General features: G+C 46.5%; 1 long non-coding RNA gene across 1 annotated transcript in view; it reads right to left on the bottom strand.

Annotated features, from left to right (window-relative positions):
* Window positions 1–1,145: 1,145 nt before the first annotated feature.
* LOC121499127 overlaps window positions 1,146–14,947 on the bottom strand; it is a 75,057-nt gene continuing 61,255 nt past the window's right edge. Inside the window, exons 2-3 of the long non-coding RNA XR_005990017.1 lie at window positions 3,977–4,063; window positions 1,146–1,385 (exon numbers count right to left, since the gene is read on the bottom strand). This is a non-coding gene — a long non-coding RNA (uncharacterized LOC121499127). The remainder of the gene's footprint in view (window positions 1,386–3,976; window positions 4,064–14,947) is intronic.

Raw genomic sequence — 14,947 nt, 5'->3', positions numbered from 1 at the left:
CTACTTTAAAAACAATCAAGTCGGGATCCCTGGGTGGCGCAGTGGTTTGGCGCTTGCCTTTGGCCCAGGGCGCGATCCTGGAGACCCGGGATCGAATCCCACATCAGGCTTCCGGTGCATGGAGCCTGCTTCTCCCTCTGCCTATGTCTCTGCCTCTCTCTCTCTCTGTGACTATCATAAATAAATTAAAAAAAATAAAAAAAAATAAAAACAATCAAGTGTAGTAAGAAAAAAAAGATGGGAAGTGTGGTAACTATTGATAAACGTCTCTTTACAGGTCACTGTGTGTGCGTGTGCGCGCGCGCGCGCAGCATTCATTTGCTTAACACATATTTGCGGAGCACACTTCCTGTGTGCCAGGCACATACAACATCCCTCAGATAGATGCCATTTATTACCTCCTTTCAACAGGTTTTTTCAACCTTTCAAATGGTTGTGTGTATCTAGAGCTTGGGTTCTACCTTCCAGACCTAAAATTGATGTATTTTTTCACTATTTTGTCTCCAAATGACCTCCACTACCAAACACAAAGCAAAATAAACAAAGCTAAAGGACACAGAGAGAGAGACGGGGAGTGGGGGAGGGGGGAGGGAAGCCATCAAAACGATTCTGGAGGGTGGCCAGAACATTATGCCAGGCACGCCCCAGAAAGCAGAATGTAAAAAAGTAATAGATCTTCAATTCACCAAGTCCCTGGAGTAATGAATTCCAAGCAACCGTACTGTGTCAAAGAGCCTCGCGGTGCATGGGAGTCCCCCCTCTCCGGGGAGAAGGGAAGATAAGATGTGCTGTAGCCCGGGCTATAATTTGATAAGAAAAGAACAGCAATGGAGTTTGGGAAATGGATCGATTTTAATGCAATGGCACTGACAGATCAGAAAGGCCCAGACAATGGCTCTCGGGAGAGCCTGCCTGCATTGCCTGATGGTTTACCTGGAGGATGGCTTACCTTGAATTAAGTTGGGGACCGCAGCTGGATGGCTGATTCTGACGATGAAGAAGGACCCTTACTCAGGCCCACGTCAAGTGCAACGCAACCACCCCACGAGGTCCCATCCCCAGACAGAGCCGTGTGTTCGTGGAGGTGTGTGAGGTAGGGACACAGAGGCCGTGATCAACCACATTGCTGGCAGGAATTGCTCATTTCTCACGGCTCCTGGGTGAAGGAGATCTCAAACCCCAAATGACCAGAATGGGAGACTAAAGCTCCCAAACTAGTAAGTGATTTGGACAAAACTGAAATCTAGTCTAATGGACTCTCATAAACTTTGTTTTCTAACTAGGTCATACTGGTTCCAGAGGAGTTCTCCAAAAGGAGCCAGGAAACGTGAATCCACTTCATATAGTCAGCTACACGGGCGCACTGAGGCGTCTGGGCCCTTTCGCTGTAAGGAACAGAAACAGGAAATAAAAAGCAAACCAAGAGATACCGTGTGATCTAAAATCTTACATCGAAGGCAGAACTCAAACAAATAAAGCTTCTAATTAGTCAATCCAAGACATCTTCATTTTCAAAACTGTCACTCATTAATTCAGTCGCTAAGTGTTCCCTAGGCACTGACTTGGGGAGACCCAGTGCTTGAGGCACCAGAACAGAAACTCTCTCCCCGGGGGGGGACAGGCAGCAACAGCAGCCGAAGGGCAGCAAGGACATGCGGCACCTGTCAGGTGACGGGAAGGGGACAGTGTGCTGGGAGTCCGCAATCACGAGCGCCCTGTATTGTACGTGAGGGTCCTCCCTGGGTCTCCCTCCCCCGTCCTCCACCTGCCTGCCTGTGGTGTCCCTCCTGGCATCCAGTTCATTGAGCTGAATCAGGACGGAGCTAATCTAAGGGTAAAGTCAGAAGCAGGGAAGCCACAAAGAGCAGCGGCTCCAGTGGGAGGTCAGAGCACTTAAACTCCTGGGACTGGGTATCAGGATGGTTTGGGGAGGGAAGTAGGAATCAGAGAGAAAGTCCTTGGGAGACTCTCACTATCCACAGGATTCCGGAGATGGGCAAAGAGAGTAGGTAAGGATCTTTTTTTTTTTTCTCTTTTTTGTGATTAAGTAAGCTATACGTCCAATGTGGGGCTTGAACTCATGACCTGAAGATCGAGAGCCACATGCTCTACTGACTGAGCCAGCCAGGCACCCGGAAGGCATGAGATTTCAAAGAGGACTTCCTGGGAGTGCCTGGTGGTTCACTGAAGCATCTGCCTTCGGCTCAGGTCATGATCTCAGGGTCCTGGGATCAAGCCCCACATTGGGCTCCCTGCTCAGCGGGGAATCTGCTTCTTCACTCTCCCTTCCACTTCCCTCCCACCCTGCTAGTGCTCTCTCTCTCTCTCTCCCTCTAATAAATAAAAAAAAATCTTTTTAAAAAAATGACTCTTGTTCTTCCAGAGAGAACCCTCTTCCCAACACCCATCTTTGTTTGGGGAGCTTTTCTCATACTCCAATTTCTTCCATTTTATTGTTGGTATTGTCCAACGGTTTCTGTCCAACAGTGATCTGTTTACTGTAAATAAACTGAGGCCACACGAGGTCCCAGTTTACTCACAGGACAAAAGCATCCCCTGGGTGTCTGGCACATTCCAAGCACTGAGGACCTGGGCTGGACAAAAACTCACACTCTAATGGTGAGGAAGGCATTGGGTTGCAATTCTCATGAATAGCCACTTCACGCAGCTGTACTAACTGGGGTAAAAGGCACCCTCTGTGTGCAAGTCTCCTGCGATGACCATAGGCTGTAGATTAAAGAGGAGGAATGGAAAGCCGGGGCAGGTGGGGGTGTTAAATGTGATCATAACTGAGAAACTGACAGGTAACATTAGGTCTCATCCTCCAGACAGAAATTTTTTACATCTGGGATGCCTGGATGGCTCAGCCTTTGGCTCAGGTCGCGATCCTGGGGTCCTGGGATTGAGTCCCGCATCGGGCTCCTCACAGGGAGCCTGCTTCTGCCTATGTCTCTGTGTCTCTCATGGATAAATAAATAAAATCTTTAAAAAAGAAAAAAAAGAAAGAAAGAAATCCTTTACATCCACATAAAACATGAGGATCTTCCCTGCGCTCTCAACAACCTAACACTCATTCCATTTCGCCACAGAAGGATCTGATTCTCAGCAGGGTATGCGTTTTTTTCCAAGGTGATGCAGACAGGAGAGCTAAGGCTGGAACTCCTGTGTCCCGACTCCATGGCCTGGGGTGTGTGCCGAGCTCTCTCCAAACAGGTAGCAGAAGAGAAGCACAAATCCACTCAGGCAGGAGGAGAAAGGAAAGTGATTGCAGGAGAGCTCCTTTTAAGTCCACAGCTTTTAAAATGGAAAAGAATACTTTTGAGAATGCCTTTGTGACAAATGGCCTAAGCGTCTAAGCCATCGAGTGGGGCAAGGTTCTCTTCAAAGGCCAATTCTCCCAGCTGAAAAATGGGCTGGGCCAGGGTCAGGTGGGTCATGTCCCACTCTCCCCTTCATCACTGGCATGGAAAATCAGAGCCCTCCGTGTCTCCCTGGAATGGAGGCTCTTTCGGGATTTAGAAGCTTAGTACACCTGACAGGTGTTACAAAATGGTGGTCAAATTCCAGCATCTTCCCCTGAAAGGACAAAGGAGTTCATCTATCTGAACCACCTCATTAAACGGCGGAAGAAACTCAGGTCAAACATATGATAAAACTGTCTTGATATTACCAAGCAAATAGCGCAGAACCAAGATGATACTAGGGTCTGACTGAGTACTCTTTCTTCCCCTATTGCTCATCACTTAAAAGTAGGGGGGAGGGTAAAAAAGGATCTAGGTGGTCACAGATTTATTTAAGCTCACTCTGATGCTGCTGAGTCTTCAGAGAGTGTGCCCCTGGACTTAGAACCAGCAAGGGTGGGACCAGTTCGTTGCTGCAGACCTACAACATGCCAGGCAGTCAGCTAGATGCCCTGTACATAGCTTGTACTCTCCCCAAGACCGCAGTCCCCCTGAAAACAAGAGGGATTTCTTACCTCAATATTATCAGCCCACAGCCTGGGGCTCGGCATGTTGTAGGCATTCGGCCAACACGTCGAGGAAAGGAATGATCTCACTTAAATCTTAAGCAACCAGATGAGAATTGAGTTAAATAAATGAGAGAACTGAGTCTCAGCCTCACTGGATGATCTGCTCAATCTATTCAGGGTACAAATATGGGAACTAGAAGTAAGTGTGTGACCTTCAGAAAAAGGAAGTCTCTGGGGCTCTATTTTAATGTAGAAGTAAGATTGCTTCGAATCCAACAAATACAGTTGTTGGTACACAAGTCCTCTTGCAGTGCTACGGAGGTTAAATATGTCCCGAAGCAGTTATATCGGTTCGGCCTGTTTGCCCAGCAATTCCTTTTTTTTTTTTTTTTAAGATTTTATTTATTTATTTATTTATTTATTTATTTATTTATTTAGAAAGATAGTGCAAGAGCACAAGCAGAGGGAGAGACAGGAAGAGGAGAGAGAGAGAATCTCATACTCCCTGCTGAACACAGCCTGAGGTGGGGCTCCATCCCAGGACCCTGAGACCATAACCTAAGCCAAAACCAAAGTCAGATGCTCAAAAGACTGAGCCACCTAGGCGCCCCTGCTCAGTAAATTCTTTGACCACAGATGGCAGAAATAAACGGCCATGGGCCTCAGTGCGCACAACTATCATGGATTTCAAAGCCACTAATGTCCAGAGTAATCAGGTTTGCAGAGTCTATAAATATCAAGTAGTTGGTCCGACTACATCTCTTAATCAGTTTCAGCCTGCTACATGAAATTAAGTATAAGATATAGTTTAATAATAATAAATAATCAAAACATAGAGTTGAAATAATAATAAAAGTAATAACGACATAGTAATAATTAGAAGTGCCAAAGCTTTACAGGTTCTAAGAGCTTTAAGTGTACCACCTTATTTAATCCCCACAACAAAACTAAGAGGTAGGTTGTTACTGCTATAATTATTGCCATTTTGCAGATGAGGCAACTGAGAAAAGTAGAAGTATTTAAGTCCAATATACTAATGACTTCCAAATTCTGGCTCTCCTTCCTTTTATCAGGCATTATTCTCCCTGCAAATGGATGGGTAGGTGAATGACTAGGAAAGTGGATGGGTCAGTGAGTGGGTGGGTGGGTGAATGGATGGATGGATAGACAGATTGGTGGATGGATGGGTGGATGGATGGATGGATAGATGGATGGATGGATGGGTAGATGGGTGGATGGATGCATTGGTGGGTGGATAGGTTGGTGAGTGGATGGATGCATGGATGGACGGATAGGTGGATGGGTGGATGGGTGGGTGGGTGGATGGATGGGTGGGTGTATGGGTAAATGAAAGACTGGAAAGAGATAGGAAACAACTAAGACAGTATCACTGCTATGGTATCCAAGCTGATCCATCATTCACAGTGTGGAGAACTGTTGTGTGGGCTGAGTCATGCTGGAATTGCTGCGGAGGCCAAGAATGGTGGTTATGAACTCAGATACACCCACCCATATGCAGGCTCCACAACTTACAAGCTGTTTGCCCTTGGTATGACTTCTCTGAGCCTCAATTCCTATTTCTATGAAATGGGGGAAATGACTGATCAACTCAGAAAAGCATACGAGGATCAAAGATCATGCTGGCACACTGTAGGTGCTCTGTAAAGGTATCCTGAAAGAATAAGTGGATGAGTCAACAACATAATGGCATCCCACACATAAAGGGGCCTAAATTAAAGTCAGGATTCTGTAGGTCTCCCTTGTGTTATGGTTTGGGTTACAAAATCCCCCAAATGCTACAACACCGTGAAAATCTCCAGATTTATATTTTAAACCCTCATGCATACCATTGCATACCATGTAGTCAAAATGTTTTAGCTTCGCTCACATTCAAGTTATCAAAAATGAACTACCTCCTAATTGTGATCCACCAAGCCAGGTAATCTTCCTAATCCTTTGTGTCTTTAAACGGCAGATTTACACTTTGCCAAAAACACGTGCATTTCTTAAATGGGTGAAGGGACTTGGGTGAAAGCATTTTCACTCAGAGACTACAAGGCAGGGACAGGTGTTAGCTTCTTTTTGTTTGCTCCTTAACTTACTAACCCTCGCACCCAGCCTAGAGAGAAGGTACTAGACAGTGCTTGCATGGGAAGCCTGCCTTCAAGATCATGGGACTTTGGAGGAGTGGGCTTATCTGGGTCTCCTATGAGCAGCCCCACTACCCCCCCCCAGGTAAGAATTAGGCACCTGGTTAGAAAAAGTAGATCATTTTAAAGTCTTCATGGCCTTCATCTTCACTAGATTATTCACCAAAGGGTGGCTTCCCCATATTCCCTTGAAGCTCTTTAGAAGCATATTCTTCTCCATCAAAGAAAGGGAAGATGAAAGGATGTTCATGTTGTAAGAGAAAGAAAAGGACCCAGGTTATGCCCCACATAGATCAGTACTTACTAAGATGAAGGGAAGCTGAGTGGTGGAGACCAGCCATACTCCCTTCCTCAAATCCTCCCATATTTCTCTTATCGCCTACACAGAAAGATGAAACAAATGAATGGCCAGGACACTCATTCTGGGGAACTTTGGGGAGAACAAAACTGGGACATAAAGAAGATGTAAAGAGAAAAATAAAGGGAACACTAAGGAAACTTTAATGTAGAATGTAAAATACTGAGTAATAAAAGAGCAGCCAAAATGTCTCTGGAAAAGACACTGCAGTAGATCTTGGAAGATGCCCAGGAACCAGATAAAAGAGAAAAGGCACAAGGTATGTGTGTGCAAATAGGAGGGAGGCAGGGGCTTGGAGATGTGGGGAACAGGGAGAAGCTAGAGGCGTGCCCATCACGGCACACCAGAGAGCTGCGGAGTAGAGGCTGCAGCGTCTGTGCAGACCGAGGTCAGTGCTGCACGCCACACCAGGGTCTCACCATACCACTATCCTGGTCAAAGGTTCTCTAAGTGTGATGCACAAACCAAGTGCCTCAACATCACCCAGAGATGGTCACTGAAAATTCAGATCCCAAGTCCCTTCCAACATGTTATGGCCTAAATCATGTCTCCCTGCTATGGACTGACTGTTCATGGCCCCCAAAATGTATAGGTTGAAGCGTAATCGCAATGTGATGATGGTATTTGCAGGTGGGCCCTTTGGGAGGGCCATGATTTGGGTAGGGTCATGAGTTGGAGCCCCCACAATGGGATTAGCATCCTGTTAATAGGATGAAGAACCCAGAGCTCGCTCCCTCTCCCTTTCTCTGCCTTCCCCTCTCACCCCGAGGAGGGTACAATGAGAAGTCAGCCATCTGCAACTCAGAAAAGGACTCTCACCAGTCTGACCATGCTGGCACCACGATCTTGGACTTCCAGCCTCTAGAACTATGAGAAATGAATTTCTATGGTTGAGGAGGTCTCCAGTTTATGGTATTCTGTTATAGCAGCCCATCTGACTTAGACCCCCTCAAATTCATGGTAAAGCCTTAACCTCCAGCACTTCAGAGCTTGGCTGTACTTGGAGACAGGGCCTCCAATGAGGGGAACAAGTGAAAAGAAGGCCTATAGGGTGTGTCCTAATGCAATCTTATAGGTGTCCTTATAAAAAGAAGAAATGTGGATGCACAAAGAAATACAAGGAATGCAGTACACAGAGCAAAGACCGCGTGAGGATCCAGGAAGGTGACCGCCTGCACATCAAGGAAAGAAGTCTCGGAAGAAACCAACACTCCTGACACCTGAACTTGGACTTTATCCTCCAGAACCTTGAGAAAACACATGTTTGTTATTTAAACCACTCAGTGGGGTTTTTTGTTATGATGGCTCTAGCAAACTAATAGATGAGGCTTAACCAATCAACACGGCGGAAGGCAAATGACCAGCTCTAGTGCCACCCGTGTCCCAGGTGATTCTCATTTACACTAACTGGGCGACCTTCCACCAAGGACTGGGGACCCATCAGAAAGTGTTAAACAGGAATCTGATGTTCATTCTTCCTCTCATAAAGATCTTCCTCATCCATTGTGCTTTACAGTATTTACAACAATGGCCAATTTTACATATAAATTATACAGTCTCACGAGCATTTTATGGTTTTCTTATTATAGGTTTCCACACAAAACTGTAAACTCTATGAATGTGGAGACCGTGCCTTTTTCTGTTTACCTTTGAAAACTCAGCAGTTAGCACATGGCAGCCTGTCACGTGGAGGAACTCAATATTTATCACATGAATACGTGAAGGGATGCACAAATGCATGCATGCTGACAGGAGTCTGGATGTCAGAGTAGAGGACGGGGATCTGAGACAAGACAGCAGAATCTTAGATAACCCAGATGAGAGGATTATGGCCTGAACTTCAATGGTCAAGGTCACAATGGGGGAGAAGGAACAGAACCCAAAGTCTCTGGAAAATATTTCCTGAATATGGGAAGGAGTAGACATGCCCAGGGAATTCCATGCTTCCTTCCTGGCACCAAACCTAGTAAAAATCTGGTCCATGTAAATAAAGTTTTATTGGAACATGATTGCAGCCATTCATGTATATATTGTCTGTGGCTGCTTTCTCACTACCAGAGTGGAGTTGAGCAGTTGTGACAGAGACCATATGGCCTGGGGAACCTACAATATTTACTCTTTATCCAGCCAATTACAGAAAATGTTTGCTGACCCCTGACTTAGGGGCTCTTTTAATTCTCTGCTGTTTTAGGAATTACACTGACTTCAGAGAGAGAGTAGCGAATGATTTTCCTGCCAGCACAGGGCTAATTTAAGCAGAGGAAAAGTGAAATGTGGGATTTTTGACTTGCAAAATTGCCAGCATGTGCTGGTGGCCACAGAGCACATGAGTGCGGAAATTCCTTACACAGACAAGCCCAGGCAAATACAACAAAATCTTGGCTTCTGAATCCACACGGCACCCCCAAAATCTGCTGAGAGCCAAAGGAACGGGGGAAAGTTATGACCACCGTGGCTCTGAAATTCTGTGATGAAGAATGACAGAGACTCAGCAGAAATAGTAACTAATGAACAATCAGAGAAAGACAGACATTACAGCACTCGGGCTCTTTGCCATTAACATCAGCCAGGCTCCAAAAGCATCAGTTTGGGGGCATTAAGGGGATTTGTTGATTTTGTTCCAGAGCCACTTCTCACAATTGCCAAAATGCTATAAGGGGGAAAAGCTGGATAAACAAGGCAGAAAACAGCAGTGGGGAGCTGGCAGGAAGACAGTCACGAGGCTGAGTATCAGGGACAGTTGTAAACCTCCAGGACTGCAGGATCGGGAAATCAGAAAGTTGAAAAGGTACTTCAAAAAATCCTCCGATATCGTGCCCAGCCTGTAGCCAGAGAAGGCTGCCTTCAGATTATCAACAACCGTGAAGACCTTTAATGCCTTGAACACCTTTAATGCCTTATCAGCAATCTCCTAAAGGACCAGGCTGATCCTGAGAGACATGGATTGTGTTGATACGATATTCAAATATGAGAAATAGTGATGCATGGTCAGTCTCACCCTCTCCCATCCTCTCCAAGGACAACACCACCTTGAACCTCAGCTCTGCACGGATTGGGATTCAAATCCCAACCAAGTAGGGCCCAGACCCCACAGAGGGGCTCCTAGCATCCTACAGCCAGAGCTCTTATACTCAGAAAGCTCAGGTTTTCCTGTCTCCTTTTCTAACCTGGTACCAGTGGAAGTGGAGAAATAATAAGCAGACTTCTTTCAACAGTCTGTAAGTCACATGAGCATCATGACTGGCTATAAGCATGGGTCCAGGGTGCCTTGATCTAAATCCCAGGTGACCCAAAGGGATCACTTCATATTCCTGTGCTGGTTCTTTCAGCTGTAAATGAACATAATAGCACGTCCTGCCTGAGTTTGTTATGAGGATTACCGGATTTAATAGATGCAAAAAATGCTCTGCAAGAGCAGGGCTCACAGCAAGCGCCCTATCACTAAGTAGTAACTGTTCCCTCCTTGCTTCACCTGCAGGCAAAGCACACCAGGAGCCGGACACTGTGCTAAGCACTGTTCTTTATGATTACAGTCTTCTTCTCAGTGCTCTCTGAGGCAGAGGCGTCACCTACACTTCTCAGGCGAGGACCCTGAGGCCCAGAGAAGGGATTTCATTTATTCAGAGGCACATGGCTAGGAGGCTGTGGGGTCAAGATGGGAGATCCTGTGGACTGAGTGGCTTGGAAGCCCATCAGTTGGTCAACCCGGTACCATCTTGGTACACCCGACATCCACAGTCCTGGAAGCTGAAACCTAGAGGCTCGAAACACAATTCTAAAGGCACATCCACCCAGAAGTGGAGGAGAGCAAAAAGCACAGCAGCAGTCCTGGAGCTTCACAGAAAACAGGGGATTAACCCAAGCATGGTGGATGCTATGGGCTGTCAAACCCAAGAGCTATTCATTCCTAGTCTCTTCCACTTGTGCGGGCCTCCGACTATAAAGACTAGTGAAGAGAAGACAGAGATTCAATCCCCCCAGCAGTCCCTCTAGTTAAAATAGCCATGCAATCCTGCTTTGGCTAATGAAATAAAAGGAGAACTATTCTGAGAGGCTTCTGATAAGACTTTTTCTTTTTTGGCATTGTTCAAAAGCGACAGGTGATGGAGGAGAATGTCTGGGGCTGCACTACCCTGGCCTTCCTTGAACACAGATGTAATGTTTGGAGCTGCAGTCATCATATTGTGACCAAGAGACAACAAGCCAATAGTTAAGGATTGTAAAGAAGAATTTCATTCGGGAAACAGAGTGGATCTTTTTTTTATAAATATTGGGGTGGGGAAAGGCAGGAATTGGTTACCTCAGGCTTGTTAAATAAATAACAGTTGAAGCCACCACGAGTCAAATCTTCTGTGACTAAGAGCTAACAGTAATCTTGGCTGATGCTCCAAGGCAGCTCAGGGCTACAGGTAGGTATTAAGTACCTACCATGAACCAGGAAACAGACCAGGTGCAGGGGATAGGTCCTTACCCCCCAAGGACATATCCTCTGGGATATCAAGTTTCATTTGTAAAAAAGGAAATAAAGTCGGATGTCAGAAAAGGTCTGTTTCAGTTTGGAAATTTCATGCCCTTTTCTAAGAGGAACTATTTGAGCAGTATTATGACATGGTTAAGGCAGAGTATGCATACAAGAAATTACCAGAAGAGGAAGCTGAAGATGGCCTCAGGATTGACAGAGGATTCACTCCTGGTTTCTGAATTCTTGTTAACGTATGCAAAGAAAGTGTTAACAAATATCCCGTTTCTACCGGGCTACTCTATTTGGGACCCTTACCAGCTTTCTAGCACACATCTCATTTCTTCTTCATGAGAACCCTATGAAATTAATAAGATTATTCTGTTGAACAAAAAATAAAGCTCATAAGTCAACCCAGGACCTCACGGCCAACTGTGACTGTGTTGGGAATCTAAGCCCCCTCTATGGGCCAAGGGCACAGTGACCCTGTTCCCTGATTCTTCTCAAAATAGCACGTACTCAAAAATGATGCTCTTCCCTCCATTGCATTCAACCCACCAGGGTGGGAGAGAGCTGCTAATAGCCACCCACCCAGAGCAGCATGACTCACGTGGCCGTCATCCTGCTTAAACGACACAGATAGCATTATTGAGCTGATGGTCTCATCTCAAAAACCTGGGTCAACTTCATGGTTGGCTCAATAGGTACAAATAATAATGATGAGTATATATCTCCATCGATCCAATGTCAAGACTTCCAGGATCCAATGTATACATACATCAACTCTCCTCTCCCCCTCTACTGATTTCTACTTTATCATATGCCGAAGGTCCTTTGGGGACAGCACATTTTGTTCTATTGCTCTTTGCATTTATTTTTGTTCTTGTAGCTCTGCAGAATGCTTTCCTATTTGGTAGAGCAAGTCACATCCAAGTTCTTTCAAGGATTCAAGAGGGTGGGGATTAAGGCCCCAGTGTTCCACCATAAACTAAGTCATCTCCAAGAGAGGCGGTCTTACTGCTGAGCACATATTTGCAGTGAGTCAGGAAAGAAGTGCAGAGCTCTGGGTCTCTAACCCTCCTCCTGAGGGCCCCAGGGCATAGGCGAGAGGTGGACAGCATGAAAGCCAGGGCAAGGAGTGAGGCTCTGGATCCCCAACCCATGATTCAATCCAAGCAGTGGTCCTCTCTGCCTACTTTCAACATAGGGAGTTTTTGTTCAATTTCACTCAAAAAACAGGGAGTTGGTGCCCTTTTGTAAGTATGGAAAAGAAAATGCTGCAGGGTTACCCATCTAGCAAGGACCAGCCTGAGGTACAAAGAAGCAAAGTGAGTGAAATGCAGACATGAGGGAAGGAGGCTCCAGAGCACATCAGGATGAGGGGCATATCATGGCAGATCATAGGAGTAATTCTGACAGTAACAGCAGATAATAGTACAACAACAACAAGAATCAGCATTTACTGAGCACCTAAAACAGCAAGTTTTATGCCACACCCTTAAAGTATATCATCTCATTTAATTTGCTCTGCAATAATATGATGTAAGTATTTGCCACCTATTTTTACAGGCAAAGAGCCAGGTGCAGAGGGCTTATGGAGTTATATTCACTCATTCTGCACCAGATATTCTTTGACTCTCAGACTTTGGGCCAGCCCCCATGAGGTAATAAAAATGAACAAGGTGGGCACCATCCTTGACTTCAAGAAGGCATGAAGGACAGGAAGATGGCCAAGATGTCACTAAGCAAAGGTCAACCAAGCAGATATGGGAGGTGGACATGGTGCTCAGAAGGCTTTTCCCTTCCCTCCTGAGCTGGGAATGGGCATGTGCTTGGTCTGCTGTGTTCAATTCCCAGGGTGGGACTTCACAAACAGCCCCCCCCCCTCTCAGATCCAGACCTGCACCCAGAGCCTGGCTTCTCAAAGTCCTCCCCACCAGGTGCATGATGCCAACAGAGAACACAACATGGATCTCCTCGGAGCAAGAGTTCCACATGCACCTCCATGCCCTCTGGCCTCAAGAAAACCCACAGGCAGGAGTCCCTTTCAGTGTCTTCTAAACATAGAGTCAACCTTAGAATTCAGGATGAGGAGAACGTTCTGAGAAAGGAGGCAAGGCAGCCAGGAGGTTTGCTGAAGCTGCAGTGTGATTCAAGATGGAAAAAACCAGGATGGAAGGGTTTCAGGATTCTCTGCCATCATCCCAACAGAGATCCTTGGGGCTGGAAGGCAGTGGGCCTGCTGCCCGGATCGCTAGAAAAACAAGCCAGGGCCTATTCTCGTGGAAAAGGCATCCGCACATTCTGGAACGCTGCATCAGGTGGCGAGACAGGCGCCCAGCCCACCCGGGGCCCCGGAGCAGGGCGGCAGCGGCGGTGACGGGAACTGTGTCCTTCTGTACCCTGGCACTCAGAACTTACCTGCCTCAAGAAGACACTTCAGCGAGGGCAGAAGAACACAATCGGAGGTCGGGACAAACTATCGGCTGTGCTCATTGTTTAAAGAACAATTAATGAGGAAACAGCGGCACGCTGGAATCACCAGCTCGAGGGCAATTTTGCAATTAAGAAAATTAAAGGCTGCAGCTTCAAGAGACAAAGTGTCAAGTTGAAAGCAGGAAGAGAAAAGGATACACAAACTGAGCCTGGCTCTCGTGGCTTCCAAGCAAGTACCGATGTGGGTAGTCCTGGGTGGGAGAAGGAAGGAGCTGCGTTTACTGAAGTTCCCAGGGATTGTGCCCCAGATGGCATCGCTCCGTTCCCCTTCCTGATCCTTGCCCAGTGGGCGCATAGGAGTGCCGACTCTGTGCTTTTCCAGACACAGCATCTCAACTAATCTCCACCTTCCTGGGAGGGGAGAGTCGTATCCCCAATTCACAGACGACGTGCTGGGGACATATATAAGGCCAATGACTTTGTCTTAAGATCTCAAGGTGAGTAAGGGGCCCAGGACTCCGGGCTGTCCAATACCAGATGCCTTGTTCTCGTCACTCTGACACCTTGTTCTTAAATTCTGCTGAGCTTCCTCTCTGGAATTCCCTCTCATGCTCATGGGTCCATTCTTATCACCAGCAAATGCAACCTCCATTCTTAGGCCCATCGATGTGCTGTCATGCAACACCCTGTCTCTCTGCCCAACCCACTCTTCACTTCATGAAGCCACATGCAGTCAGTGGAAGCCCTAGGAACTGCAAACAGTCAACACCCTTCTCCTGTCCCGCCAGTCTGCCTGGCACCTAGCCCCCTGCTCAGCAGCCCTCATGATCCCCTGGCTGGTGGAGAGTAAAGCCCCTACAAGTCATAGAGAAGAACCGGCCTCTGCTCTTGATACCTCCTTTCTAGCAATGCAGCTAATGACAGGTCAGAGCAAGCAAGACAACTGCACTGTGACCCAGTTAAAGAGAGTGGGTCAGAATCTCGGGCAGGAGTAGGAAATAGGTCAGCATCAGGCTGAGAGGGAAGGAAGCCCGTACAGAAGACTAGAAACACTGTGTGAGCAGGTGAGAGCAGGAACCAATGCATAAGAAACGGCCATGCCATCGGGTGGGCAGGGACACCTCGAGTTTGTGTAAGAATCAAGGAATGGGCAGAGCCACCAGAATGCCCACTGGAGGATACTTACATGGAAGAGCTGGTGTCTGACACTAGAAGTCATTCACTGAGGTTTGCTCAAGGAAGGAACAATGGAGCAACTGAATTAAAAACACTAAAAAAAAAAAATGAATGATGCATCTTCCGGGATGAGAGGTAAGGGAAGATAAACATATCTACGCCAATGCAACTAGAGTGGGTTGTAAGAAGCCTCTCTACTTTTCAAAGCTCCCAGCTAACCATACAGAGCGCTGGGATGTTCTGTTTAATCTACTTTGTCTAGTTCGAGAGAACGTCATTTTTGCATCAATCTCTGTTGTTAAAGCATTTTTCTTCCCTTAATAAGTATGGTGTGGCAAATTTATATAAGCCTTGCTTTGATGATTCAGGATCAGACAGTTGTGTCATTAGTGAAACGC

This window comes from Vulpes lagopus, chromosome 9 (genome assembly GCF_018345385.1).
Source record: "Vulpes lagopus strain Blue_001 chromosome 9, ASM1834538v1, whole genome shotgun sequence".
NCBI lineage: Eukaryota > Metazoa > Chordata > Mammalia > Carnivora > Canidae > Vulpes > Vulpes lagopus.
Note: the sequence above shows the minus strand (reverse complement) of the source record. Positions and strands in the feature narration are given on the sequence as shown.